This window comes from Nerophis ophidion, linkage group LG13 (assembly GCF_033978795.1).
Source record: "Nerophis ophidion isolate RoL-2023_Sa linkage group LG13, RoL_Noph_v1.0, whole genome shotgun sequence".
NCBI classification, from domain to species: domain Eukaryota; kingdom Metazoa; phylum Chordata; class Actinopteri; order Syngnathiformes; family Syngnathidae; genus Nerophis; species Nerophis ophidion.
In genome coordinates this window covers 54,035,891-54,063,603 of record NC_084623.1, presented here as the reverse complement: position 1 = coordinate 54,063,603, position 27,713 = coordinate 54,035,891, and the positions used below count along the sequence as shown (strand labels likewise).

At 32.4% G+C, this 27,713-nt stretch overlaps 1 pseudogene; it reads right to left on the bottom strand.

The window, feature by feature from the left end:
- Nucleotides 1–15,181: 15,181 nt before the first annotated feature.
- LOC133564737 (cGMP-inhibited 3',5'-cyclic phosphodiesterase 3A-like) overlaps nucleotides 15,182–27,713 on the bottom strand; it is a 166,576-nt pseudogene continuing 154,044 nt past the window's right edge.

Below are 27,713 nucleotides of genomic sequence, written 5' to 3'. Positions count from 1 at the left end.
CATTTAGGTTAGGACAGACTGAGGGAGACGAATGTGTGTGCAAGTTAACTTTCAGTTTCGACCCCCCACCAAGGCAAGACAGTCTAGGTCAGGGGTGTCCAAAGTGCGGCCCGCGGGTAATTTTTTAAACGGCCCTAAGCACATTCTAAAAAAAATGAAAATTAAAAAAAATATATATATAGTATAAAAGAGTAAACAGGTGAAATGTGACAAGAAAATGTTGCAATGTTTATGAAAATTAAAAAAAATAAAAACATAGTATAAAAGAGTAAAAACAGGTGAAATGTGACAAGAAAATGTTGCAATGTTTATGAAAAAAAAAAATAGTATAAAAGAGTAAACAGGTGAAATGTGACAAGAAAATGTTGCAATGTTTATGAAAAAAAAATAGTATAAGAGAGTAAACAGGTGAAATGTGATAAAAAAATCTTGCAATTTTTATGAAAATAAAATTTTTTTTAAAAATAGTATGAAAGAGTAAACAGGTGAAATGTGACAAGAAAATGTTGCAATGTTTATGAAAATAAAAATAGTATAAAAGAGTAAACAGGTGAAATGTGACAAGAAAATGTTGCAATGTTTATGAAAAAAAAATAGTATAAAAGAGTAAACAGGTGAAATGTGACAAGAAAATGTTGCAATGTTTATGAAAAAAAAATAGTATTAAAGAGTAAACAGGTGAAAAGTGACAAGAAAATGTTGCAATGTTTATGAAAAAAAATTAATAAATAGTATAAAAGAGTAAACAGGTGAAATGTGACAAGAAAATGTTGTAATGTTTATGAAAAAAAAAATAGTATAAAAGAGTAAACTGGTGAAATGTGCCAAGAAAATGTTGCAATGTTTATGAAAATCAAAACAAATAAAAAAAATAGTATAAAAGAGTAAACAGGTGAAATGTGACAAGAAAATGTTGCAATGTTTATGAAAATAAAAAAAATAAAAAAAATAGTATAAAAGAATAAACAGGTGAAATGTGACAAGAAAATGTTGCAATGTTTATGAAAAAATAATAATAAAACAAATAGTATAAAAAAGTAAACAGGTGAAATGTGACAAGAAAATGTTGCAATGTTTATGAAAATAAAAATAGTATAAAAGAGTAAACAGGTGAAATGTGACAAGAAAATGTTGCAATGTTTATGAAAAAAAAATAGTATAAAAGAGTAAACAGGTGAAATGTGACAAGAAAATGTTGCAATGTTTATGAAAAAAAAATAGTATTAAAGAGTAAACAGGTGAAAAGTGACAAGAAAATGTTGCAATGTTTATGAAAAAAAATTAATAAATAGTATAAAAGAGTAAACAGGTGAAATGTGACAAGAAAATGTTGTAATGTTTATGAAAAAAAAAATAGTATAAAAGAGTAAACTGGTGAAATGTGCCAAGAAAATGTTGCAATGTTTATGAAAATCAAAACAAATAAAAAAAATAGTATAAAAGAGTAAACAGGTGAAATGTGACAAGAAAATGTTGCAATGTTTATGAAAATAAAAAAAATAAAAAAATAGTATAAAAGAATAAACAGGTGAAATGTGACAAGAAAATGTTGCAATGTTTATGAAAAAATAATAATAAAACAAATAGTATAAAAAAGTAAACAGGTGAAATGTGACAAGAAAATGTTGCAATGTTTATGAAAATAAAAAAAAAATTAAAAAATAGTATAAAAGAGTAAACAGGTGAAATGTGACAAGAAAATGTTGCAATGTTTATGAAAATAAAAATAGTATAAAAGAGTAAACAGGTGAAATGTGACAAGAAAATGTTGCAATGTTTATGAAAATATTTTTTTTTTAAAGTATAAAAGAGTAAACAGGTGAAATGTGACAAGAAAATGTTGCAATGTTTATGAAAAAAAAATAGTATTAAAGAGTAAATAGGTGAAAAGTGACAAGAAAATGTTGCAATGTTTATGAAAAAAAATAAATAAAAAAAATAGTATGAAAGAGTAAACAGGTGAAATGTGACAAAAAATGTTGCAATGTTTATGAAAAAAAAAATTGTATAAAAGAGTAAACAGGTGAAATGTGACAAGAAAATGTTGCAATGTTTATGAAAATAAAAAAAAAATTAAAAAAAATAGTATAAAAGAGTAAACAGGTGAAATGTGACAAGAAAATGTTGCAATGTTTTTGAAAATAAAAAAAAATAAAAAAATAGTATGAAAGAGTAAACAGGTGAAATGTGACAAGAAAATGTTGCAATGTTTATGAAAATAAAAAAAATAAAAAAATAGTATGAAAGAGTAAACAGGTGAAATGTGACAAAAAAATGTTGCAATGTTTATGAAAATAAAAAAAAATAAAAAAATAGTATGAAAGAGTAAACAGGTGAAATGTGACAAGAAAATGTTGCAATGTTTATGAAAATAAAAAAAAATAAAAAAAATAGTATAAAAGAGTAAACAGGTGAAATGTGACAAGAAAATGTTGCAATTTTTATGAAAACAAAAAAGATTTAAAAAATAGTATAAAAGAGTAAACAGGTGAAATGTGACAAGAAAATGTTGCAATGTTTATGAAAAAAATAGTATAAAAGAGTAAACAGGTGAAATGTGACAAGAAAATGTTGCAATGTTTATGAAAATTAAAAAAAATTAAAAAAATAGTATAAAAGAGTAAACAGGTGAAATGTGACAAGAAAATGTTGCAATGTTTATGAAAAAAAAAAAAATAGTATAAAAGAGTAAACAGGTGAAATGTGACAAGAAAATGTTGCAATGTTTATGAAAAAAATAGTATAAAAGAGTAAACAGGTGAAATGTGACAGGAAAATGTTGCAATGTTTATGAAAATAAAAACATTAAAAAAATAGTATAAAAGAGTAAACAGGTGAAATGTGACAAGAAAATGTTGCAATGTTTATGAAAAAAAAAAAAAAAAAAAAATTGTATAAAAGAGTAAACAGGTGAAATGTGACAAAAAAATGTTGCAATGTTTATGAAAATTAAAAAAAAATAAAAAAATAGTATAAAAGAGTAAACAGGTGAAATGTGACAAGAAAATGTTGCAATGTTTATGAAAATTAAAAAAAAATTAAAAAAATAGTATAAAAGAGTAAGTGAAATGTGACAAGAAAATGTTGCAATGTTTATGAAAATTTAAAAAATTAAAAAAAAATAGTATAAAAGAGTAAACAGGTGAAATGTGACAAGAAAATGTTGCAATGTTTATGAAAATTAAAAAAATTTAAAAAAATAGTATAAAAGAGTAAACAGGTGAAATGTGACAAGAAAATGTTGCAATGTTTATGAAAAAAAAAAGGATAAAAGAGTAAACAGGCGAAATGTGACAGGAAAATGTTGCAATGTTTATGATAATTAATTAAAATTAAAAAAAATAGTATAAAAGAGTAAACAGGTGAAATGTGACAAGAAAAAGTTGCAATGTTTATGAAAATTAAATTTTTTTTTAAAAATAGTATAAAAGAGTAAACAGGTGAAATGTGACAAGAAAATGTTGCAATGTTTATGAAAAAAAAATAGTATAAAAGAGTAAACAGGCGAAATGTGACAAGAAAATGTTGCAATGTTTATGAAAATTAAAAAAAATTAAAAAAATAGTATAAAAGAGTAAACAGGTGAAATGTGACAAGAAAATGTTGCAATGTTTATGAAAACAAAAAAGATTTAAAAAATAGTATAAAAGAGTAAACAGGTGAAATGTGACAAGAAAATGTTGCAATGTTTATGAAAAAAAAAATAGTATAAAAGAGTAAACAGGTGAAATGTGACAAGAAAATGTTGCAATGTTTATGAAAATTAAAAAAAAAAAAAAATAGTATAAAAGAGTAAACAGGTGAAATGTGACAAGAAAATGTTGCAATGTTTATGAAAATAAAAATAAATAAAAAAATAGTATAAAAGAGTAAACAGGTGAAATGTGACAAGAAAATGTGGCAATCTTTATGAAAATAAGAAAAAAATAAAAAAAAAGTATAAAAGAGTAAACAGGTGAAATGTGACAAGAAAATGTTGCAATGTTTATGAAAAAAAAATAGTATAAAAGAGTAAACAGGCGAAATGTGACAAGAAAATGTTGCAATGTTTATGAAAATTAAAAAAAATTAAAAAAATAGTATAAAAGAGTAAACAGGTGAAATGTGACAAGAAAATGTTGCAATGTTTATGAAAACAAAAAAGATTTAAAAAATAGTATAAAAGAGTAAACAGGTGAAATGTGACAAGAAAATGTTGCAATGTTTATGAAAAAAAAAATAGTATAAAAGAGTAAACAGGTGAAATGTGACAAGAAAATGTTGCAATGTTTATGAAAATTAAAAAAAAAAAAAAATAGTATAAAAGAGTAAACAGGTGAAATGTGACAAGAAAATGTTGCAATGTTTATGAAAAAAAAAATAGTATAAAAGAGTAAACAGGTGAAATGTGACAAGAAAATGTTGCAATGTTTATGAAAATTAAAAAAAAAAAAAAATAGTATAAAAGAGTAAACAGGTGAAATGTGACAAGAAAATGTTGCAATGTTTATGAAAATAAAAATAAATAAAAAAATAGTATAAAAGAGTAAACAGGTGAAATGTGACAAGAAAATGTGGCAATCTTTATGAAAATAAGAAAAAAATAAAAAAAAAGTATAAAAGAGTAAACAGGTGAAATGTGACAAGAAAATGTTGCAATGTTTATGAAAAAAAAATAGTATAAAAGAGTAAACAGGCGAAATGTGACAAGAAAATGTTGCAATGTTTATGAAAATTAAAAAAAATTAAAAAAATAGTATAAAAGAGTAAACAGGTGAAATGTGACAAGAAAATGTTGCAATGTTTATGAAAACAAAAAAGATTTAAAAAATAGTATAAAAGAGTAAACAGGTGAAATGTGACAAGAAAATGTTGCAATGTTTATGAAAAAAAAAATAGTATAAAAGAGTAAACAGGTGAAATGTGACAAGAAAATGTTGCAATGTTTATGAAAATTAAAAAAAAAAAAAAATAGTATAAAAGAGTAAACAGGTGAAATGTGACAAGAAAATGTTGCAATGTTTATGAAAATAAAAATAAATAAAAAAATAGTATAAAAGAGTAAACAGGTGAAATGTGACAAGAAAATGTGGCAATCTTTATGAAAATAAGAAAAAAATAAAAAAAAAGTATAAAAGAGTAAACAGGTGAAATGTGACAAGAAAATGTTGCAATGTTTATGAAAACAAAAAAGATTTAAAAAATAGTATAAAAGAGTAAACAGGTGAAATGTGACAAGAAAATGTTGCAATGTTTATGAAAATAACACAAAGCTGCCATGCAGGCTGTTATTTTCTTTAAAAAAAATATTAATAAATCAAAATCAATGTCACATTAAATATTCCACTTTGAGATATTTTTGGGGAAAATGTTGCATATTTTGTGTTAGCCATATAAAAAAACAAGTTTTTTTTTTTTCTAAAGAAGGGCCTAATAAGAACAAACAAACATAAACAACAATAAAAGTTATAATTGACGGATGGATCTGAAGTTGATCTCAAGACGATTTTGTTTAAAGTAAACAGTAAAAAAAAAAAAAAAAGTTTTTTTATTTTTAATGAGTAGGACCCTTTTAGGCCCCCAATAGTTTTAGTGCAATTTTTTTGTGTGTGTCATTGCTAAAAAAAAAAACAATAATAAAAAATTGAAATCAATGGTGTTATGTGTTGACATTTTTAAGGTTCCAATTATTCTATAATCTCAAATATTCAACTTTAAAATTCTATTCGGAGAAACTATTGCATATTTTGTGTTTTTTTCCCCATAACAAAACAGGGTTTTCTTTGACAAAAATGACATTCAACTTAAATCTTTAAAAACGTTATATTGACAGACCTAAGGTTGATCTGGAGATTATTGAATAACAATAATACAAAATAATGACACATTTTAAATATTTGTTTCACCAAAATCCTTTGGGGTCCCTGGGATCAAGCCTGAGTGGAGGCCTAAATGTATATTTTTACACAAATATCATATTGGTTTTTGAAATAAAAACATATCAAAATGGCCCCCGCTTGCTTTTATTTTTCAATGTGCGGCCCTCAGTGGAAAAAGTTTGGACACCCCTGGTCTAGGTGGACAAAAGCCTTAAAAAGCTCCTAATTGCTATTCTTTGTACTTACTCCTTTGTAAGGTTAAAGTTAAAGTACCAATGCCCTTTATCACCCCCTGGGAGGTGAGGGGAGCAGTGAGCAGCAGCAGTGGCCACGCCTGGGAATCATTTTTGGTGATTTAACCCCCAAGTCCAACCCTTGATGCTGAGAACCAAGCAGGGAGGTAATGGCTCCCATTTTTATAGCCTTTGGTACGACTCAACCGGGGTTTGAACTCACAACCTACCCATCTCAGGGCGGACACTCTGTTGTACGGTATACCGGTACTAGTATAGTATCGCGGCACTAATGAATCAAAAAGGGTACTATACTGTGTTTGAAAAGTACCGGTCCGCCATATATATATATTTTTTTCCAGGCATGACGGAACATCGTGACATTGCTGGTTTTTACGAGCAGAGGAGCATGTTCGGCGGCACACATCCACTGAGTACTTACAAGCAGACACAGTGTGTAGACAGAAAAGGAAGAACGGACGCATTTTGGTCTAAAAACGGATGATAAAGGTGAAGTTATAACACTGAAGCGCCCTCAGGAAGAGGTGCTTTAAGACATGGCTAGCTCGCTAGCGGCTAACGTCCATCCGCAGTGTTTTAGCTACTTTTAGATCACTAGTCCTCGCTTCCATGGTGACAAATAAAGTGAGTTTCTTACAAGAATCATTATCACTGCAGGACGAGGAATAGCTAAACATGCTTCACTACACACCGTAGAACAGGGGTCACTAGATGAGTCGCACGCTGGCCTGTTCTAAAAATAGCTCAAATAGCAGCACTTACCAGTGAGCTGCCTCTATTTTTTTAATTGTATTTATTTACTAGCAAGCTGGTCTCGCTTTGCTGGACATTTTTAATTCTAAGAGAGACAAAACTCAAATAGAATTTGAAAATCCAAGAAAATATTTTAAAGACTTGCTCTTCACTTGTTTTAAATAAATTCATTAATTTTTTTTACTTTGCTTTATTAACTTACAATGGCAGGCTTTTTGTATTGTTTCAGTTTCACAAATTCCTCAGTAAATTCACCAAAACGTCACCGTGGAATTATTGAGTCGGTTTAGCTGATTGGAGAGCTAGCTTCCACGACTACTGGCTCCATGACGATGACTTCTGTTTTGTCTGATCTTCCGTTTTACTGCCTTGTTGCAGACACCGTTTGGAAACAATCAAGGTATGTAAAAAAAAAAACCCTTCATTTTTCACTTCCAATTATTACTTCATAAACCGTCCCATGAGGCTCGTGGGTCCATGACGACAACTTCTATTTTGTCTGATAAGCCGTTTTACTGCCTTGTTGCAGACACCGATTGGAAACGATCAAGGCATCTAAATAAAACCTCACTTTTCACTTCCTCTGAAAGAAAGCGCACTTCAGCACAGCGTATTCCGTTTTGCCTCAAAAACCGAAAGTAAAAACGAGGCAACGTTTGTAAGTTTTACAATGTAACTAAAACAATTCTTACTTACTTAACCGTCCCATGAGGCTCGTGTGTCTATTAACACAAATTCTGTTTTGTCTGATCAGCCGTTTTACTGCCTTGTTACAGACACCGTTTGCAAACAACATTTTTGAAACCAAGAGCTACTTCTTGGGTGCTGATTAATGCGAAGGGCTACCAGTTTGATACACACTTAAATAAATTACCAGAAATAGCCAATTTGCTCAAGAAATAAATCTATATATATAAAAAAATGAGTATTTCTGTCTGTCATTCCGACGTACATTTTTTTTCCTTTTACGGAAGGTTTTTTGTGGAGAATAAATGATGAAAAAAACACTTAATTGAACGGTTTAAAAGAGGAGAAAACACGAAAAAAAAGAAAATTTAATTTTGAAACATAGTTTATCTTCAATTTCGACTCTTTAAAATTCAAAAATCAACCGAAAAAAATGAAGAGAGAAACTAGCTAATTCGAATCTTTTTAAAAAAATAAAAAAAATAATTTATGGAACATCATTAGTCATTTTTCCTGATCAAGATTGATTTTAGAATTTTGATGACATGTTTTAAATAGGTTAAAATCCAATCTGCACTTTATTAGAATACATAACAAATTGGACCAAGCTATATTTCTAACAAAGACAAATCATTATTTCATCTAGATTTTCCAGAACAAAAAATTTAAAACAAATTCAAAAGACTTTGAAATAAGATTTAAATTTGATTCTGCAGATTTTCTAGATTTGCCAGAATATTCTTTTTGAATTTTAATCATAATAAGTTTAAAGAAATATTTCACAAATATTCTTCGTCGAAAAAACAGAAGCTAAAATGAAGAATTAAATTAAAATGTATTTATTATTCTTTACAATAAAATACTTGAACATTGATTTAAATTGTCAGGAAAGAAGAGGAAGGAATGTAAAAGGTAAAAAGGTATATGTGTTTAAAAATCCAAAAATCATTTTTAAGGTTGCATTTTTCCTCTAAAATTGTCTTTCTGAAAGTTATAAGAAGCAAAGTAAAAAAATAAATGAATTTATTTAAACAAGTGAAGACCAAGTCTTTAAAATATTTTCTTGGATTTTCAAATTCTATTTGAGTTTTGTCTCTCTTAGAATTAAAAATGTTGAGCAAAGCAAGACCAGCTTGCTAGTAAATAAATACAATTTAAAAAATAGAGGCAGCTCACTGGTAAGTGCTGCTATTTGAGCTATTTTTAGAACAGGCCAGCGGGCGACTCATCTAGTGACCCCTGTTCTACGGTGTGTAGTGAAGCATGTTCAGCTATTCCTCGTCCTGCAGTGATAATGATACTTGTAAGAAACTCACTTTATTTGTCACCATGGAGGCGAGGACTAGTGATTTAAAAGTAGCTAAAACACTGCGGATGGACGTTAGCCGCTAGCGAGCTAGCCATGTCTTAAAGCACCTCTTCCTGAGGGCGTTTCAGTGTTATAACTTCACCTTTTCAATTGACCAACTCGAGGGATTTATATATATATCATTTATATTTATTTATTTATGAAAGAGACATTTTTTGTAAACAAGTTAAATGTGTTTAATGATAACGCAGGCATGTGTAACACATATAGATATCTTTCTTTCACGAAGACAAGAATATAAGTTGGTGTATTACCTGATTCTGATGACTTGCATTGATTGGAATCAGACAGTAATGATGATAACGCCCACATTTTCAAATGGAGGAGAAAAAAAGTTGTCCTTTCTGTACAATACCACATGAAAGTGGTTGGTTTTTGGCATCTCATTCATCCAGCTTCCATACACTTTACAAGAAAAACATTGGCGGCAAATTCCGTAGCTTGCTTGATTGACATTCACGGCACCCGAGGGTCTTGTGAGATGACGCTGGCTGCTGCCAGTTCATTATTATGAAAAAATGACAGAGAGGAAGGCGAGAAACACTTTTTATTTCAACAGACTTTCGCGCCGTCCCTTCCGTCAAAACTCTAAAGGCCGACTGCACATTTCCTATCTTCACAATAAAAGCCCTGCTTCATGCTGCCTGCGCTAACAAAATAAGAGTCTCGGAAAGCTGGCGTGCACAAGTGATGTGCACGCCAGCTTTCTGATGGATCGCTTGTGCACGCCAGTTTTCCGAGACTCTGTATTTAGTTAGCGCAGGCAGCATGAAGCAGGGCTTTTATTGTGAAGATAGGAAATGTGCAGTCGGCCTTTAGAGTTTTGACGGAAGGTACGGCGCGAGAGTCTGTTGAAATAAAAAAGTATTTCTCGCCTTCCTCTCGGTCATATTTTCATAATAATGATCTTGCAGCAGCCAGCGTCATCTCACAAGACCCTCCGGTACCGTGAATGTCATTTAAGTGACGTCTTGGTGAAGATTGATGATCACTCATTTTTAGGTCTATTTTTTTTTAAAAAGCCTGGCTGGAGATCGACTGACACACCCCCCGCGGTCGACTGGTAGCTCGCGATCGATGTAATGGGCACCCCTGGTCTACACACTGTGTCTGCTTGTAAGTACTCAGTGTGCGCGCGCTGCCGAACATGCTCCTCTGCTCGCAAAAACCAGCAATGTCACAATTTAAAAAAATCGAGGCAGTTCACTGGTAAGTGCTGCTATTTGAGCTATTTTTAGAACAGGCCAGCGGGCGACTCATCTGGTCCTTACGGGCGACCTGGTGCCCGCGGGCACCGCGTTGGTGACCCCTGCACTAAGGTATCAACCTCAATTTCCACTTCTTCTCAGGTCGCGACAGGAAGTGAACCTTATTGGTTCACACCCGGCGCTGATAACAGTTTCCTCGTCACCATGGTGACGTGGCGCAAGCCAGAGCGTTGTCAGAAAAGGCACACAGTCCAAATAAGTCTGGTATTTTTAGCGCCGCGCCGATCCAACTTGCGCGGGACAAACCTCGGATGGCGGCCAGGGACGGCGTGCGCGTGACCGGGGACGGGGGGGGGAGGTATACAGCGAGTCGCTTTCGGCGTCACAATTCCTCTGAGGAATTCCGTTGCGTGACCGCGGCTCTGGCCTAAATAACGTAAGCACAGGCAGGCGTCATGTGATTAGATACGGCTTACAGCTCATTGCTGATATCATATGACAAACACAATGGCACAAACACACTGAGACCTCTGTCACTGGGACGCCACTCACACCAGGACTGACATGTTTGGGACGTTCCACCGATCAAATGGTCGACTAGTCACATGGGACTCTTTTTTTGTTGGCTGGTAGACTAAAATATTACAATATTTAATGGTAGCATGTAGAAATATTATGGTCATATTAGATTACAATGCATTAATGCTCGAAATGCTAACAGTTAGCTCGCTGGCCAGGAAGTGTCAAGTAAAAAACAATATAAGCAAAATGAGCTAAAAAAGCTAGCATACGTACAGTTAGTATTTGTGAAATACCAAAATATGTGACACTCAGGTGTTTACTTACAAAATTGGCTAAAGAAAAATGCTAACATTTAGCCCGCTGGCCAGAAAGTGTCAAGTAAAAAACTATATGAGCAAAAAGAGCTAAAAAAGATAGCATACATACAGTTAGCATTTGTGAAATACCAAAATATGTGACACTGAGGTGTATACTTACAAAATTAGCTAAAAAAAATGCCAACAGTTAGCCCACTGGCCAGGAAGTGTCAAGTAAAAAACAATATAAGCAAAATGAGCTAAAAAAGCTAGCATACGTACAGTTAGTATTTGTGAAATACCAAAATATGTGACACTGAGGTGTATACTTACAAAATTAGCAAAAAAAAAATGCTAACAGTTAGCCCGCTGGCCAGGAAGTGTCAAGTAAAAAATAATATAAGCAAATGAGCTAAATAAGCTAGCATACATACAGTTAGCATTAGTTAAATACCAGAATATGTGACACTGAGGTGTATACTTATAAAATTAGCTACAAAAAAATGCTAACAGTTAGCCTTCTGGCCAGATAGCGTCAAGTAACAATAACAAAAAAAATAGCAACAAGAGCTAAAAAAGCTAGCATGCATACAGTTAGCATTTGTGAAATAACAAAATATGTGACACTGAGATGTATACTTACAAAATTAGCTAAAGAAAAATTCTAACATTTAGCCCGCTGGCCAGAAAGTGTCAAGTAAAAAACAATATAGGCAAAATGAGCTAAACAGCTAGCATACGTACAGTTAGCATTTGTGAAATACCAAAATATGTGACACTGAGGTGTATACATACAAAATTAGCTAAAAAAAATGCTAACATTTAGCCCGCTGGCCAGAAAGTGTCAAGTAAAAAACAATATAGGGAAAATTAGCTAAAAAGCTAGCATACGTACAGTTAGCATTTGTGAAATACCAAAATATGTGACACTGAGGTGTATACTTACAAAATTAGCTAAAAAAAATGCTAACAGTTAGCCCGCTGGCCAGGAAGTGTCAAGTAAAAAATAATATAAGCAAATGAGCTAAATAAGCTAGCATACATACAGTTAGCATTAGTTAAATACCAAAATATGTGACACTGAGGTGTATACTTATAAAATTAGCTAAAAAAAATGCTAACAGTTAGCCTTCTGGCCAGATAGCGTCAAGTAACAACAACAAAAAAAATAGCAACAAGAGCTAAAAAAGCTAGCATGCGTACAGTTAGCATTTGTGAAATAACAAAATATGTGACATTGAGGTGTATACTTACAAAATTAGCTAAAGAAAAATTCTAACATTTAGCCCGCTGGCCAGAAAGTGTCAAGTAAAAAACAATATAGGCAAAATGAGCTAAACAGCTAGCATACGTACAGTTAGCATTTGTGAAATACCAAAATATGTGACACTGAGGTGTATACTTACAAAATTAGCTAAAAAAAAATGCTAACATTTAGCCCGCTGGCCAGAAAGTGTCAAGTAAAAAACAATGTAGGCAAAATGAGCTAAAAAGCTAGCATACGTACAGTTAGCATTTGTGAAATACCAAAATATGTGACACTGAGGTGTATACTTACAAAATTAGCTAAAAAAAAATGCTAACATTTAGCCCGCTGGCCAGGAAGTGTCAAGTAAAAAACAATATAAACAAAATGACCTAAAAAAGCTAGCATACATACAGTTAGCATTAGTTAAATACCAAAATATGTGACACTGAGGTGTATACTTACAAAATTAGCTAAAGAAAAATGCTAACATTTAGCCCGCTGAACAGAAAGTGTCAAGTAAAAAACTATATGAGCAAAAAGAGCTAAAAAAGCTAGCATACGTACAGTTAGCATTTGTGAAATACCAAAATAGGTGACACTGAGGAGTATACTTACCAAATTAGCTAAAAAAAAGGCTAACATTTAGCCCGCTGGCCAGAAAGTGTCAAGTAAAAAATAATATAGGCAAAATGAGCTAAAAAGCTAGCATACGTACAGTTAGCATTTGTGAAATACCAAAATATGTGACACTGAGGTGTATACTTACAAAATTAGCTTAAAAAAAATGCCAACAGTTAGCCCGCTGGCCAGGAAGTGTCAAGTAAAAAACAATATAAAGAAAATGACCTAAAAAAGCTAGCATACATACAGTTAGCATTAGTTAAATACCAAAATATGTGACACTGAGGTGTATACTTACAAAATTAGCTAAAGAAAAATGCTAACATTTAGCCCGCTGGCCAGAAAGTGTCAAGTAAAAAACAATATAGGCAAAATGAGCTAAACAGATAGCATACATACAGTTAGCATTTTTGAAATACCAAAATATGTGACACTGAGGTGTATACTTACAAAATTAGCTAAAAAAAATGCTAACAGTTAGCCCGCTGGTCAGGAAGTGTCATGTAAAAAACAATATAAGCAAAATGAGCTAAAAAAGCTAGCATACATACAGTTAGCATTTTTGAAATACCAAAATATGTGACACTGAGGTGTATATTTACAAAATTAGCTTAAAAAAATGCTAACAGTTAGCCTGCTGGCCAGATAGCGTCAAGTAACAAAAAAAAAAAATTGCAACGAGCTAAAAAAGCTAGCAAGCGTACAGTTATTAGTCAAATACCAAAATATATGACGCGGAGAAGTATACTTCCAAAAATACTTTCAAAAATCAGTGCTGAAAAATTAAGTTTAAATAAATTTCAATGTAAAATAAGTCCAGTGTAAAAAAAAAATCAGTACTGAAAAATTAAGTGTAAATAAAATGTAATGAAAAAAAAATTCAGTGCTGAAAAATTAAATATAAATAAAATTTGATGCAAAATAAATTCGGTGTAAAAACAATTCAGTGTTGAAAAATTAAGTGTAAATAAAATGTAATGTAAAATAAATTCAGTTAAAAAAAAATCAGTGCTGAAAAATTTAGTGTATATAAAATTCAATGTAAAAAAAAATTCAGTGCTGAAAAATTCAGTGTACATCAAATTCGATGCAAAATAAATTCAGTGTAAAAAAAAATTCAGTGTTGAAAAATAAAGTGTAAATAAAATGTAATGTAAAATACATTCAGATTTTAAAAAATCAGTGCTGAAAAATGAAGTGTATATAAAATTCAATGTAAAAAAAAATTCAGTGCTGAAAAATGAAGTGTAAATTAAATTTGATGCAAAATAAATTCAGTGTTGAAAAATTAAGTGTAAATAAAATGTAATGTAAAATACATTCAGTTTAAAAAAAGATCAGTGCTGAAAAATTTTGTGTAAATACAATTCAATGTAAAACAAATTCAGTGCTGACAAATTCAATGCATCAAATGTCAGTGCTGAAAAATTAAGCGTAAATACAATTCTGTGTAAAATAAATGAAAATAAATATTTGACATACCCCGAAAGGGAATAAGCGGTAGAAAATGGATGGATGGATGGATGACTGAGGTGTATAGCTACAAAATTAGCCAAAAAACATATACAGACAGTTAGCGCGCCGGCCAGATAGCATCAAGTAGCAAAAAATATGAGCAAAATTTGCAAAAAAAAAAAAGTTAGCATGGAATCAATAGCATCAGTACAGTTAGCATTAGTGAAAAACCAAATATATCTGAGTTCTTTTCGAGTTGAGAACCTAACATGATGTCAGGGAAAAAATAAAATAAAATGGAACATCATGAATATTAATCCAAGATTAATCATGATTAATCAAAACTAGTCCATAGCAAACCCTCAGAGTAATCTGATTACTTTTTCTCTTTCATGTGTCTCCTTTTAGTTTCTCCAATCAAAACACAGTGTTACTGTTCAAACCGTCCCTAAAATATGAACTAAACTCGTTTTTCATGAATACTTAGACCCGGTACGCTACCCTGCTTTAATATTGACCACTATGGTGGTACTTGGAAGTGTTTTCCGAGGCGGAAGAGAGAGAACCCAGTGGGCGGAGTCAGTTCCGTGCTGCTCCGTGATTGGCCGGTCTGTATTTGCTCAGAAAAAAACCAAAAAAGGAGCGAAGTTGTGGTAGAACAGAGGACAAAAACAGCGAGAGGATTTTATAAATGTTGTTATTCAACAATAGTCACAGTACAACATCAACACTGCTTTGCTAGTGACATGTTCTAATAGTCCTATATGTTCTATCGTTACGTTATGAAGAGGCACTTCCAGTAAGTCTGGCAATAGAGGAGCTACAGTTTTGTGTCTAAATTACAAAAAACAGTAAAAATAAATACTTTTCTAAAAGTTTTTTTTTTTTTTTTTTTTCGGGATATATTTTCCTGGTATGTACAGCATATAGTTGTTTTGATACAAAGTCATATTCCACTCCAACAAAAGACTTCCTGTAAGTAAGAATATTGCTACATGTGTCGTGTGAGTGCAGGGAGGGAAAATACAAGCCTGGCTTTTGGTTTTCAAACGACGCATCGTTCAGAAGACGGGCTACGAAATGAGGAAAACAACAACAAAAGAAGGTTATTTGGCAGCAAACAGAGAAGACCAAGCGTTCGTTTTGTGCAAATTACTAAAAAAAACAACAAAAAAAAACAAAGCAGTGTCTTTGGTGTTGTACACACAGAAATGTCATAAACCGAAGTTTAGTTGTCACACAAAAGCAACATAAAGATACCTCGACATGAAATTGTATTGCTAGCATTTTTGGTGATAAAGCGTAACAAAAAAAAAAAAAAAGCTTACAGTGGTACCTCAGGACACCTGCTGTCTGTTTTTGTTTTTACAAGATTCCAGCAAAAATTGGTAGCTCCAAAAGTTGCCATGTTTTTGGAGTGGATTTTTTTTTTTTTTGTGTTCAAAGAGATCATATGTGGACTCTTAGCCTTGCTCACCCTTTAGAGCACCGCTGTGCCTATTCTTTTCAGGTTTCACTTTGTTTACATTTTCACACTTTGTGAATTTTTCAGCACAAAATTTTCATTAATTGAATGTGTCAGCACTGAATTTATATACACTTAAATTTTCAGCACATATTTTTTTACACTGAATTTATTTTTACATTAAATTTTATTTGCACTTAATTTTTCAGGACAGAAAAGTTCTTTATTGAATTTTTCAGCATTGATTTGTTTTACATTGAATTTATTTTATATTTAATTTTATTTACACTTAATTTTTCAGTAATGAATTTTTGTACACTGAATTTATTTTACATTACATTTTATTTGCACTTAATTTTTCCGGACGGAAAAGTTCTGTATTGAATTTGTCAGCACTGAATTTTTCAGCAGTGCTTTGTTTTACATTGAATTTATTTTACATGTAATTTTATTTACATGTAATTTTTCAGTACTGACTTTTTTTTACTCAAATTTATTTTACATTGAATTTATTTACACTTAATTTTTTAGCACATATTTTTTTACACAGAATTTATTTTACATTACATTTTATTTGCATTTAATTTTTCAGCACGGAAAAGTTATGTATTGAATTTGTCAGCACTGAATTTTTCAGCATTGATTTGTTTTACATTGAATTTATTTTATATTCAATTTTATTTACACTTAATTTTTCAGTACTGAATTTTTTGTACACAAAATTTATTTTACATTGAATTTTATTTACACTTAATTTTTCAGTACTGATTTTTTTTTACACAAAGGAATTTTACATTGAATTTATTTACACTTAATTTTTCAGCACTGAATTTGTTTTACACTGGATATGTTTTACCTTGAATTTTATTTACACTTACATTTTCAGCACTGAAATTTGATGCATTGAGTTTATTTTACATTGAATTTTATTTACACTTAATTTTTCAGCACTGATTGTTTGTACACTGAATTTATTTCACATTGAATTTTATTTACACTTAATTTTTCAACACAAAATTTACTATGCATTGAATTTTATTCACACTTATTTTTTCATCACAGAATTTGATGCATTGATTTTCTCAGCACTGAATTTTTTTACACTGAATTTTATTTACACTGAATTTTTCAGCACTGAATTTTTATACATTGAATTTTTCAGCACTGAATTTATTTTACATTGAATTTATTTACACTGAATTTTTTCTACATTTAATTTATTTACACTTAATTTTTCAGCACTGAATTTATTTTACACTGAATATATTTCACATCGAATTTTGTTTACACTTAATTTTTCAGCACTGATTTGTTTTTACAATTACTTTATTTTACATTGAATTTTATTTACACTTAATTTTTCAGCATGGAATTTGATGCATTGAATTTGTCAGCACTGAATTTTTTTTTACATTGAATTTTATTTACACTGAATCTTTCAGCACTGAATTTTTATACATTGAAATTTTCAGCACTGATTTTTTTTACACTGAATAATTTTTACGTTTAATTTTTCAGCACTGAATTTGTATACACTGAGTTTTTTACACTGAATTTTTCAGCACTTAATTAAAAATTTTTATACGCCGAATTTTTTGTTACATTGAATTTGTCAACCCGTGAGAGCTTTGGCATTAGCTTTCAGCTAAAGATGGACACAGCTTTGCCCGTCCCACCGTGGGAACAAAGTGGGGACATTTACCCGCGAAAATACGGAGAAGCTGCTGATGGTGTGTTTGACTGAGAAGCAGCCAGCCGGACGGGGATACCATAGAAGTAGTTGGGGGTTATTAAACGATATCAATATGTATCGCGATTGACAATAAAAATGTGCTCGATGCAACATACAATTTTATTTTCTAATGGGAGCAAGGTTGGTTGCTTGATCGGTGGGCGTGACACGCTAACGGCCAATCAGGTGACAGTATCAACTATCATTTTATTTTTTTTGTCTGGCGGTTGATTCTTTGCATGGAGCGAGAAGAGAAAGTCAAAATGAAAAAATTGTGGATAAAAGATTATTTTTTTGTTCAAATGGACCATGTGTGGACTCTTAGCCGTGCTCACCCTTTAGAGCACAGCTGCTACTTCCTGCTACTAAACCTGCAGAAAATAGTTCCTGTCTGTTTACATTTTCACACTTTGCACTATTTTCTTACACTTTATGAAGCATTTCTTACATATTCCTTCATTTGAAGATCTTATTTAATGCGATTTCAATATTTTGTTTACATTATTTTCCATGCTTGTGTCGACATTCCCTGTCGGCCTTGATAGCCGAGGGGATTGGAATCAGGGGAAGGTTACTTTTGAAATCAAAATGTTTACATTTAAAATATTTTTCTCCTGCTCCTTATTTTCCATCGGTCCCAAAAAAAAAAATGTCAACTATAAAATGCGTTTTTAGCCATACGGCGGACATTTATCCATGAAAATATCGAGAAGCTGCCGAGGGCGTGTTTGACGGAGAAGCAGCCGGAACGTTATTATTCCATTACTTCATTCAAGTACTGTAGCCGTACTACAATTTTATCATATTCTTTGAAAAAATAAATAAATTAAAAGGCATGTTAGTAAAACAAGCGGAGAGGAAATACTTTTAATGAAATCAATCCGGGTTTTTCCATTAAAGTGGTGTCCTGAGGTACGACTGTATTCACATTTCAGTGAAGGTTCTGCCTGTAAAAAAAACAAACACCAACAGTTAAGTGCCTTCAAAACAATACAACATTTTCAGCCATGCTGCACTGATAATGGTTTTTTTTTGTTTTTTTTTAACTAAAATGTGTTTCTATAAGAACAAAATATGTTCCGACTAAATGGAGACAGTGCGTTGCTTCGTGTGCCAAAACTTGAACCCGGGTCCGAAATGAAATAATAATGTTGCCTGAGGCAGATACATATTGCGAGTAGGTCGATACATGTGTTATCAGATTTAAATTGGAAAAAAACAGAGGGATGCTTTAGTTAGTTTTTTGGAGTTTTACGACGCGAATGGCAGAGATTTGCTGCGATTAGGTTCAATTCCGAATTGTCCACAGTATAATAACAAGGAAACCTCGATGTCAGGGCTGTGCCGATCCGATACTGATCCGATATCAGCCCAAAAAAACACGACATTTTCAGTCAATATAATATAATAATATATCAGTATTGCTACATTTTTAGTCTACTTTATCCTTTCCATCCTTTGTAACTGAGCTAGTGTGTTGAACAATTCCCCTTATGGATCAATAAAGTTTGTCTAAGTCTAAAAAGGTAAACATGCCAGGCCATAGGCTAGTTGGAGCGGGCAGCTACGCAACAGCTAAGCACATGGTAGCACACAAGCTAGACCAGGGGTGTCAAACTCAAATACAGAGTGGGCCAAAACATTTTAATAGGTACCCAAACAAGTTTTGCATCGAATATTGAACAAGCAAGGCTTATATAACTTTATAGTGACATGCAAAATCCAGTTTTGTTGGTAGCGGGGGGTGTATATTGTAGCGTCCCGGAAGAGTTAGTGCTGCAAGGGGTTTCTGGGTATTTGTTCTGCTGTGTTTATGTTGTGTTACAGTGCGGATGTGCTGCCGAAATGTGTTTGTCATTCTTGTTCGGTGTGGGTTAACAGTGTGGTGTAACAGTGTTAAAGTTGTTTATACGGCCACCCTCAGTGTGACCTGTATGGCTGTTGACCAAGTATGACTTGCATTCAATTGTGTGTGTGTAGGGGGGGCACTGAAATTCGGGATTCTCCTGGAAAAATCGGGAGGGTTGGCAAGTATGAAAATTAGCGTTGAATACGGTGATACACCGCCACTGTATAGTACCGGCGGGCCAGCTCTAATGTTAATTTATTATTGCCTCAAGGGCTAAATGAAATTACACCAAATTTGGCCCGCGGGCCAGAGTTTGACACCCATGAGCTAGACAATATTGCCGTGTAGAAACAAGATAAATATAGAATTAAATAAATGTAGTTGTGTGTTACTAGGTTGATTGGCAACACTAAAAATTGGCCCTAGTGTGTGAATGTGAGTGTGAATGTTGTCTGTCAATCTGTGTTGGCCCTGCGATGAGGTGGCGACTTGTCCAGGGTGTACCCTGCCTTCCGCCCGATTGTAGCTGAGATAGGCGCCAGCGCCCCCCGCGACCCCGAAAGGGAATAAGCGGTAGGAAATGGATGGATAGTTGTGTGTTACTTACACACACTAAGTCTCCGAGTGTCCAGTAACAAACGTGTCCGTGTCATGATCTTAACCTCGTGATTTATCGCGACACCCCCCCAAAAAAATTCAACTTAAAGACAGCACAGGTATATTCTAGAGCAGGGGTGTCAAACGTACTGACGCAGACGGGCCCGCAAAATACCTTTAAGTGTAACATTAGCTGCAATTTTTTTTAATGAAAGAAACTGCTGTTCTAAATGTGTCCACTTGATGTCGCAATAGCAATTCAAGTGTAACCCTCGCCACACATGACACTGTTTAAAGATGACGTGTCACCTGGCTTTAAGTGCCCTCTTGGCTGCTGCTACTCCAATCAGCGTCAATTGTGGCTGGCAACAGACTAATGCTGTAGCAACGCACCACAACTATTTTTAATTGAAAATTATCCACTCAAGAGATAAAAATAACGAAACAGTAAAATGCAAAGTCAACATGATCATCATCTTTTTAGTTAGAGTTCCGTGCCGTGCTCGCTGTTTGTTGACAGCACGATGTGCACCCTGAACTCCATGGTAAAAATGTGTGGTTCTAAATTTGTTGTTTGTTCTCTTTTATGTTATATTTAAATCTACTCAGTTCAAATCGATTATGTTTGTAGTTATGTTACCTTTAATTCGGCCATCGTGGTGTCACTTCGATCATTGTTTTGATTATATTATCATTGTAATATTTGAGTGATTGTAAATGAATGTGTTGTGGCAGTTGCGGATGTCGCCAATGTGGCGGTGTGAGGAAACACTTTCCAAACATGTCTTCAATGAGTTAACATGATAATGCTGAACAGGAAGTGCTTCAAGTTTAATGTTTAATAAAATCACAGTGACTTAGTTCGTGGTGTTTTGGAAACGGGACCTTTTTTTTTCGTCAGATTTTTTTTCCACTAAATTGAAGTGTTTTGCCAAGAGGATTATGTGTAAATTTTCAGAAAATGCTTGTTCTATTTTTGGCCAAAGAAAACAAATTTCAAGTTGCCTTTATTTTTAAGTTATCGCGCCATGATTTTACCAGTCCGGCTCGCGTGGGAATAGATTTTCGTCCATGCGGCCCCCTGGGATAAAATGAGTTTGACAGCCATGTTCTAGAAGGTTAAAAATGAATAAGTTAGTGTTTTTCATACCCACCGATGTTCTCTGGCAAATATTTGTTAAAATTCTAAATAATAAAAGTAATACCTGCTGTTATTGACTGGGATCAATATCGGTATCGGCCAATAGTCATCGCACCAAAACAGGTATGTACCAGGACACCGCTACTTATTAATAATGTAACATTTTTGTATTGATACTTTTTTTTTAATGTTTGCACTTTTACTGCTTTATTTTTTTGTATACTTATGTATACATCAGGTCCAATTTAAAAAGCAGCACTGTCTCATGTGACTATTGGCGTGTCCTCCACCTTTTGGCACGCTAATCCAACGTGAAATTAAAATGAGTTGGGAAATAATAGTCAGTGATGATGCGTCACACATCCTGTCCACGTGGTGTGGATGTTGATTTGTGTCTTCAAAGCTTTTTTTTTGACACTGAATTTATGGAACTGAATTTTTTGCCTTTGAATTTTGTGAACTGAATTTTTTTTTACATAAAATTATGCTGATAATTTAATTGTGATAGCAAAATGTGCGTTTAAAAATTCAGTGTAAAAAAAATCTGTGTTTTGAATTAGCATTGATTTTTTCAGCACTGAATTCTTTCACACTGAAGTTTTCAGCATTGAATTTTTTAGCAGTGAATTTTTTTACTCAAATTTCTTTTACATTGAAATTTTCAGCACTGAATTATTCCGCACAGATTTTTTAAATTTTATGCAACAATTTTTTTTTACATTGAGTTTTTCCACACTGATTTGTCATACACTGAATTTTATTACACTGAATTTTTAAGCATTGATTGTTTTATTTTTATACGCACAAATTTTTTACATTTAATTTTTCCGCATTGAATTTTTCAGCACTGAATTTTTTTAGCCTGAATTTCTTTTAAATTGAATTTTTCAGCACTGAATTTTTCAGCAATTAATCTTTTTACACTGAATTTAAAATTTTTAAACAGCAAACTTTTTTATATTGAGTTTTTTTTGCAATCAATTTTTTTTTACACTGAATTTTGATACATTGAATTTTTCAGCACTGAATTCTTACACATTGATTTTGTCAGCACTGCATTTTTTTTTTACTCGGAATTTCTTTTACATTGAGTTTTTCCTCACTGAATTTTTATACATTGGATTTTTCCGCACTGAATTTTCAGCACTGAATTTTTCAAACAGATTATTTTTTTTACATTGAATTTTCAGCACGGAACCTTTTTAAACTGATTTTTTTTACACTGAATTTTTCAGCACTAAGTTTTGTTACACCAAATTTCTTTTACATTGAATTTTTCAGCACTGAATTTTTATACATTGGATTTTTCCGCACTGAACTTTTTTAAACTGATTTTCTTTTACATTGAATTTGTCAGAGCTGAATTTTTCAGCACTGAACCTTTTTAAACAGTTTTTTTTACACTGAATTTTTCAGCACTGAACTTTTTTAAAGTGATTTCTTTTTTTATATATGTATTGAATTTGTCAGCGATGAATTTTTCGGCACTGAACTTTTTTAAACAGGTTTTTTTACACTGAATTTTTCAGCACTGAATTTTTATACCTTAGATTTTTCCGCACTGAACTTTTTCAAACAAATAATTTTTTTTACATTGAATTTTTAGCACTGAATTTTTCACCACTGAACCTTTCTAAACTGATTTTTTTTGCCCTGAATTTTTATACACCAAATTTCTTTTACATTTAATTTTTCAGCGCTGAATTTTTATACACAAAATTTTTCAGCAATTAATTTTTTTCCACTAAATTTTTATGCACTAAATTTTTAAATACACGCATTTTGCCCCAAAAATAGTTCTCAATGAAATTGTCAGCATAAATTGATGTAAAAAAAAATAAAAAATCAGTTCACAAAATTCAAATGCAGAAAAATTCCGTTACATCATTTCAGTGCCAAAAAACCAACAACTGCCGTAGCAAAGACACAAAGCAACATCCGTACATGGCCATGTAAAAATGAGCGTCCGCACTATGAATCTCCTTCAGTCTCAAAGGAGGCAAACGTGACAAAGTGGCTCATTCCTCATATATCACATTGTGAGAAACATGCATCAACATCTTGAATATTTTGATATATATATGTATATATATATATATATATATATATTTTTTTTGAGACATAACAATGTCTGTCACAGCTTTTGTTTTTTTTCCTTTCCCCAAAGTCACTTTCATCGCACGTACCGCCCTCGTGACCTTTGACCCAAGAAAAGGGGAGGGGGGGGGGGGGTGTGAAAGAGTGCTATATTAATAGGCATTGATATACTGCACAGTGAGAAGGATATTTACAGTGCACCTGTTTACCTTTGCACACCCGACATGTTAGCTCGCGTTGGCACGTGGACACACTTTTAGTGCAGCTTTTTTTTTTTTTTTTTTTTACAAAATTCCCTTTAAAGAAAAGAAAACAACAAAAAAAAAATTGTCTGAATTCCATATTTTTTTACGTGTCAGCATTGAAAAGGAAGTGGGATGAAAGGCTCTTATTTTGTAGAGAAGAAACCATCATATAATAAGTCAGGGGTTGGTGGGAAAAGTGGATCCAGCTGAGGATTGAGAAAGTAGGACCGTTAATTGAGTTTTAGCGAGAATTTGGGTCACTTCAGTTTTTTTCCTGGTTTTCTCCAAAGTCATTTCTCAAAGAGGGGCCAAAAGGTTGTGAAAATGATTGGGAATCGGCTGTAGTTTGTTGAGTATTAGAGGATCGGGAATCGAACTGTGATCTGAAGTAGTCGGGCTCGCTTAAGTCTGCTTTTAAAATTCAGTTTTTATTCATTTTGCCAGAATCTTTCAACAGTGAATTTATTCAGGACGTTTTTTTTTACACTCAATTGAGTTTTTCAGCACTGAATTATTTTTACACTAATTTCTTTTAGCAGTGAATTTCGATACATTAATTTTTCCATACTGAATTTTTTTGACATTTGATTTTTCCACACCAAATTTTTATACATTGATATTTTTTAAACTGAATTTCTTTTACATTGAAATTTTCAGAACTTAATTTTTAATTTTAAAAGCCAAATTTGTTTACATTGAATTTTTAAGCACTCAATTATTTTTACATAAAAAATTTTCAGCACTGAATTTCGATACATTGAATTTGTCAGCACTGAATTTTTTTGACATTTAGTTTTTCCGCACCAAATTTTTATACATTACATTTTTTTATACTGAATTTCTTTTACATTGAAATTTTCAGCACTGAATTTTGAATTTCTATACGCTAATTTTTTTTACATTGAGTTTTTCAGCACTGAATTATTTTTACACAAAAAATTTTCAGCACTGAATTTTGATACATTACTTTTTACGCACATTTAATTTTTTAGCACTGAATTATTTTTACACACATTTTTTTACCACTGAATTTCGATACATTAGTTTTTCCGCGCTGAATTTTTTAAAAATTTAATATTTCCGCACCAAATTTTTATACATTGAAATTTCGATACATTAAATTTGTCAGCACCAAATTTTTCGGCACTGATTATTTTTTGCATTCAATATTTCCACACCAAATTTTTATACATTGAATTTGTCAGCACTGATTTTTTTTTACAATGAATTTCTTTCACATTGATTTTTTTCCTTTCACTGAATTTTTCAGTACCGAATTTTAAATTTTTATACACTGAATTTTTTTACATTGAATTTTTCAGCACTGAATTTTTTTTACACTCAATTTGTTCTACATGGAAATTTTCAGCACTGAATTATTTTTACACAACATTTTTTTGAGCACTGAATTTCGATACATTGAATTTGTCAGCACTAAATTTTTCCACACTAATTTTCTTTTTTACATTTAATATTTACGCACAAAATGTTTATACATTGAATTTGTTGGCGCTGAATTTTTCAACCCTGAATTTTTTTTACATTTAATATTTTGGCACCAAATATTTATACTTTGAATTCGTCAGTGCTGAATTTTTCGGCATTGAATTTTTTTTACATTTAATATTTCCGCACCAAATTTTTATACTTTGAATTTGTCAGCTATGAATTTTTTTTACACTGAATTTCTTTTACATTGATTTTTTTCAGCACTGAATTTTCATACACTGATTTTTTGACACTGAATTTTTCAGTACTGAATTTGAAATTTTTATTCGCTGAATTTTTTTTACATTGAATTTTCCCGCACTGAATTTTTATACATTGGATTTGTCAGCCCTGAACTTTTTACTTATTTTATTTAAGGAAGATGGGTTAATCACTTTGCAATGCAGTCCGCTGAAAATGATGGAAAGCGCTCCTCTACTGAGCTCTACGGCTGCGGTCAAACTTTGAATTGCCACAAAAACACACTTTAAGATACTCAACACTCCACTGCCATCTGTCTTAATTTGTCACGTTTCATGTGTCGGGTAAACCGTGTTGAATGGGGCCATATGAATCCCTTCCCCACTGTATATGAAACTTAAAAGGGAACTGCACATTTTCTTTCCGTCATTCATCATCCTTACGTAAGACAAGAACACATGTTCTGTTATTGATGCATTCTGACTCATAAATGAACACTAGCAAGAGTCAGCTAACAATTGAGGTAATTTGTAGAAGTGCTAAACAGGAAATAGAAACTACAAACATAATGAGCTTATATTTTTGAGCCTGAACATAAGGAGGTTGATCTACGAGTTCAAGAAGATAAATGATAAGCATTTTTCCAGAAGTGCTAAACAGGAAATAGAAACTACAAACACAATAAGCTTATATTTTTTAGCCTGAACATGAGGAGGATGATCTAAGCTAAATGATACGCATTTTTGCAAGGTGCTAAACAGGAAATAGAAACTACAAACAAAATAAGCAGATATTTTTGAGCCTGAACATAAGGAGGATGATCTACGAGTTCAAGAAGCTAAATGATAAGCATTTTTGCAAGGTGCTAAACAGGAAATAGAAACTACAAACATAATAAGCTTATATTTTTTAGCCTGAATATAAGGAGGATGATTTAAGCTAAATGATAAGCATTTTTGCAAGGTGCTAAACAGGAAATAGAAACTACAAACATAATAAGCTTATATTTTTGAGCCTGAACATAAGGAGGATGATCTAAGCTAAATGATAAGCATTTTTGCAAGGCGCTAAACAGGAAATAGAAACTACAGACATAATAAGCTTATATTTTTGAGCCTGAATATAAGGAGGATGATTTAAGCGAAATGATAAGCATTTTTGCAAGGTGCTAAACAGGAAATAGAAACTACAAACAATAATAAAACAAGCATTTACTGTACAATGTCTGCTCTCACTGCTGGGATGCTTATATATCCCTGTTGGGACAAATAATTAATCATAATTTTTTTCGCCATCTCTGGGTCTAAGTTGGATGTCAAAGTCGACCGCCTTCTCGGTTTGTGTCCACAGCCTTCTACTTACCAGGTGAGAGGCATGGTTTAATATTTACAATTAACTTTCACCCCCTCAGAGGCGTTGCAGCAGCTCAATATGTCAAAATAGCAGCTGGGATCACGCCGCCGCTAAAAGTAGTTCCTCGGCGTTAGCGCTTATAATAACAATATCGCTGATACTTGGTTAACATTCAGGTCAGGATCTGTAAATGAAGCATTGTTAGCGGTTTTTGGATGTTTTTTTTTTTTTTTGAGGACTTTACGGGCCGAATAGTGAGCTGCATTGTTAGCCACTTCCTGCTTGCCATATTTTACGAGTTAGAATGCAGTAAATCGTGAGTTCAAACCCCCGTCCGAGTCAAACAAAAGACTATAAAAATGAGACCCGTTACCTCCCTGCTTGGCACTCAGCATCAAGGGTTGGAATTGGAGGGGTAAAATCATCCAAATATGATTCCCGGGCGTGGCCACCGCTGCTGCTCACTGCTCCCCTCACCTCCCAGGGGGTGATCAAGGGTGACGGGTCAAATGCGGGGAATAATTTCGCCACACCTAGTGTGTGTGGGACTTTCATTTTTGTACTTTAACTTCACTTATTAAGTTGCAATTAGATGCCAGCAGTGTATTGTTTATGATGTGTTTTTGTGTTGTTGTTGCGCCCTAAAAAGTGTTAATACTGTAAGTATTGTACTAAATACACACGGGCATCTTGGTTGTAGTTTTCTGTTGTGTTTTTGTTGTAAAATATCAGCATAAGTACAAACCCCGTTTCCATATGAGTTGGGAAATTGTGTTCGATGTAAATATAAACGGAATACAATGATTTGCAAATCCTTTTCAACCCATATTCAGTTGAATATGCTACAAAGACAACATATTTGATGTTCAAACTGATAAACTTTTTTTTTTTTGTGCAAATAATCATTATCTTTAGAATTTGATGCCAGCAACACGTGACAAAGAAGTTGGGAAAGGTGGCAATAAAGACTGATAAAGTTGAGGAAATGCTCATCAAACACTTATTTGGAACATCCCACAGGTGTGCAGGCTAATTGGGAACAGGTGGGTGCCATGATTGGGTATAAAAACGGCTTCCCAAAAAATGCTCAGTCTTTCACAAGAAAGGATGGGGCGAGGTACACCCCTTTGTCCACAACTGCGTGAGCAAATAGTCAAACAGTTTAAGAACGTTTCTCAAAGTGCAATTGCAAGAAATTTAGGGATTTCAACATCTACGGTCCATAATATCATCAAAAGGTTCAGAGAATCTGGAGAAATCACTCCACGTAAGC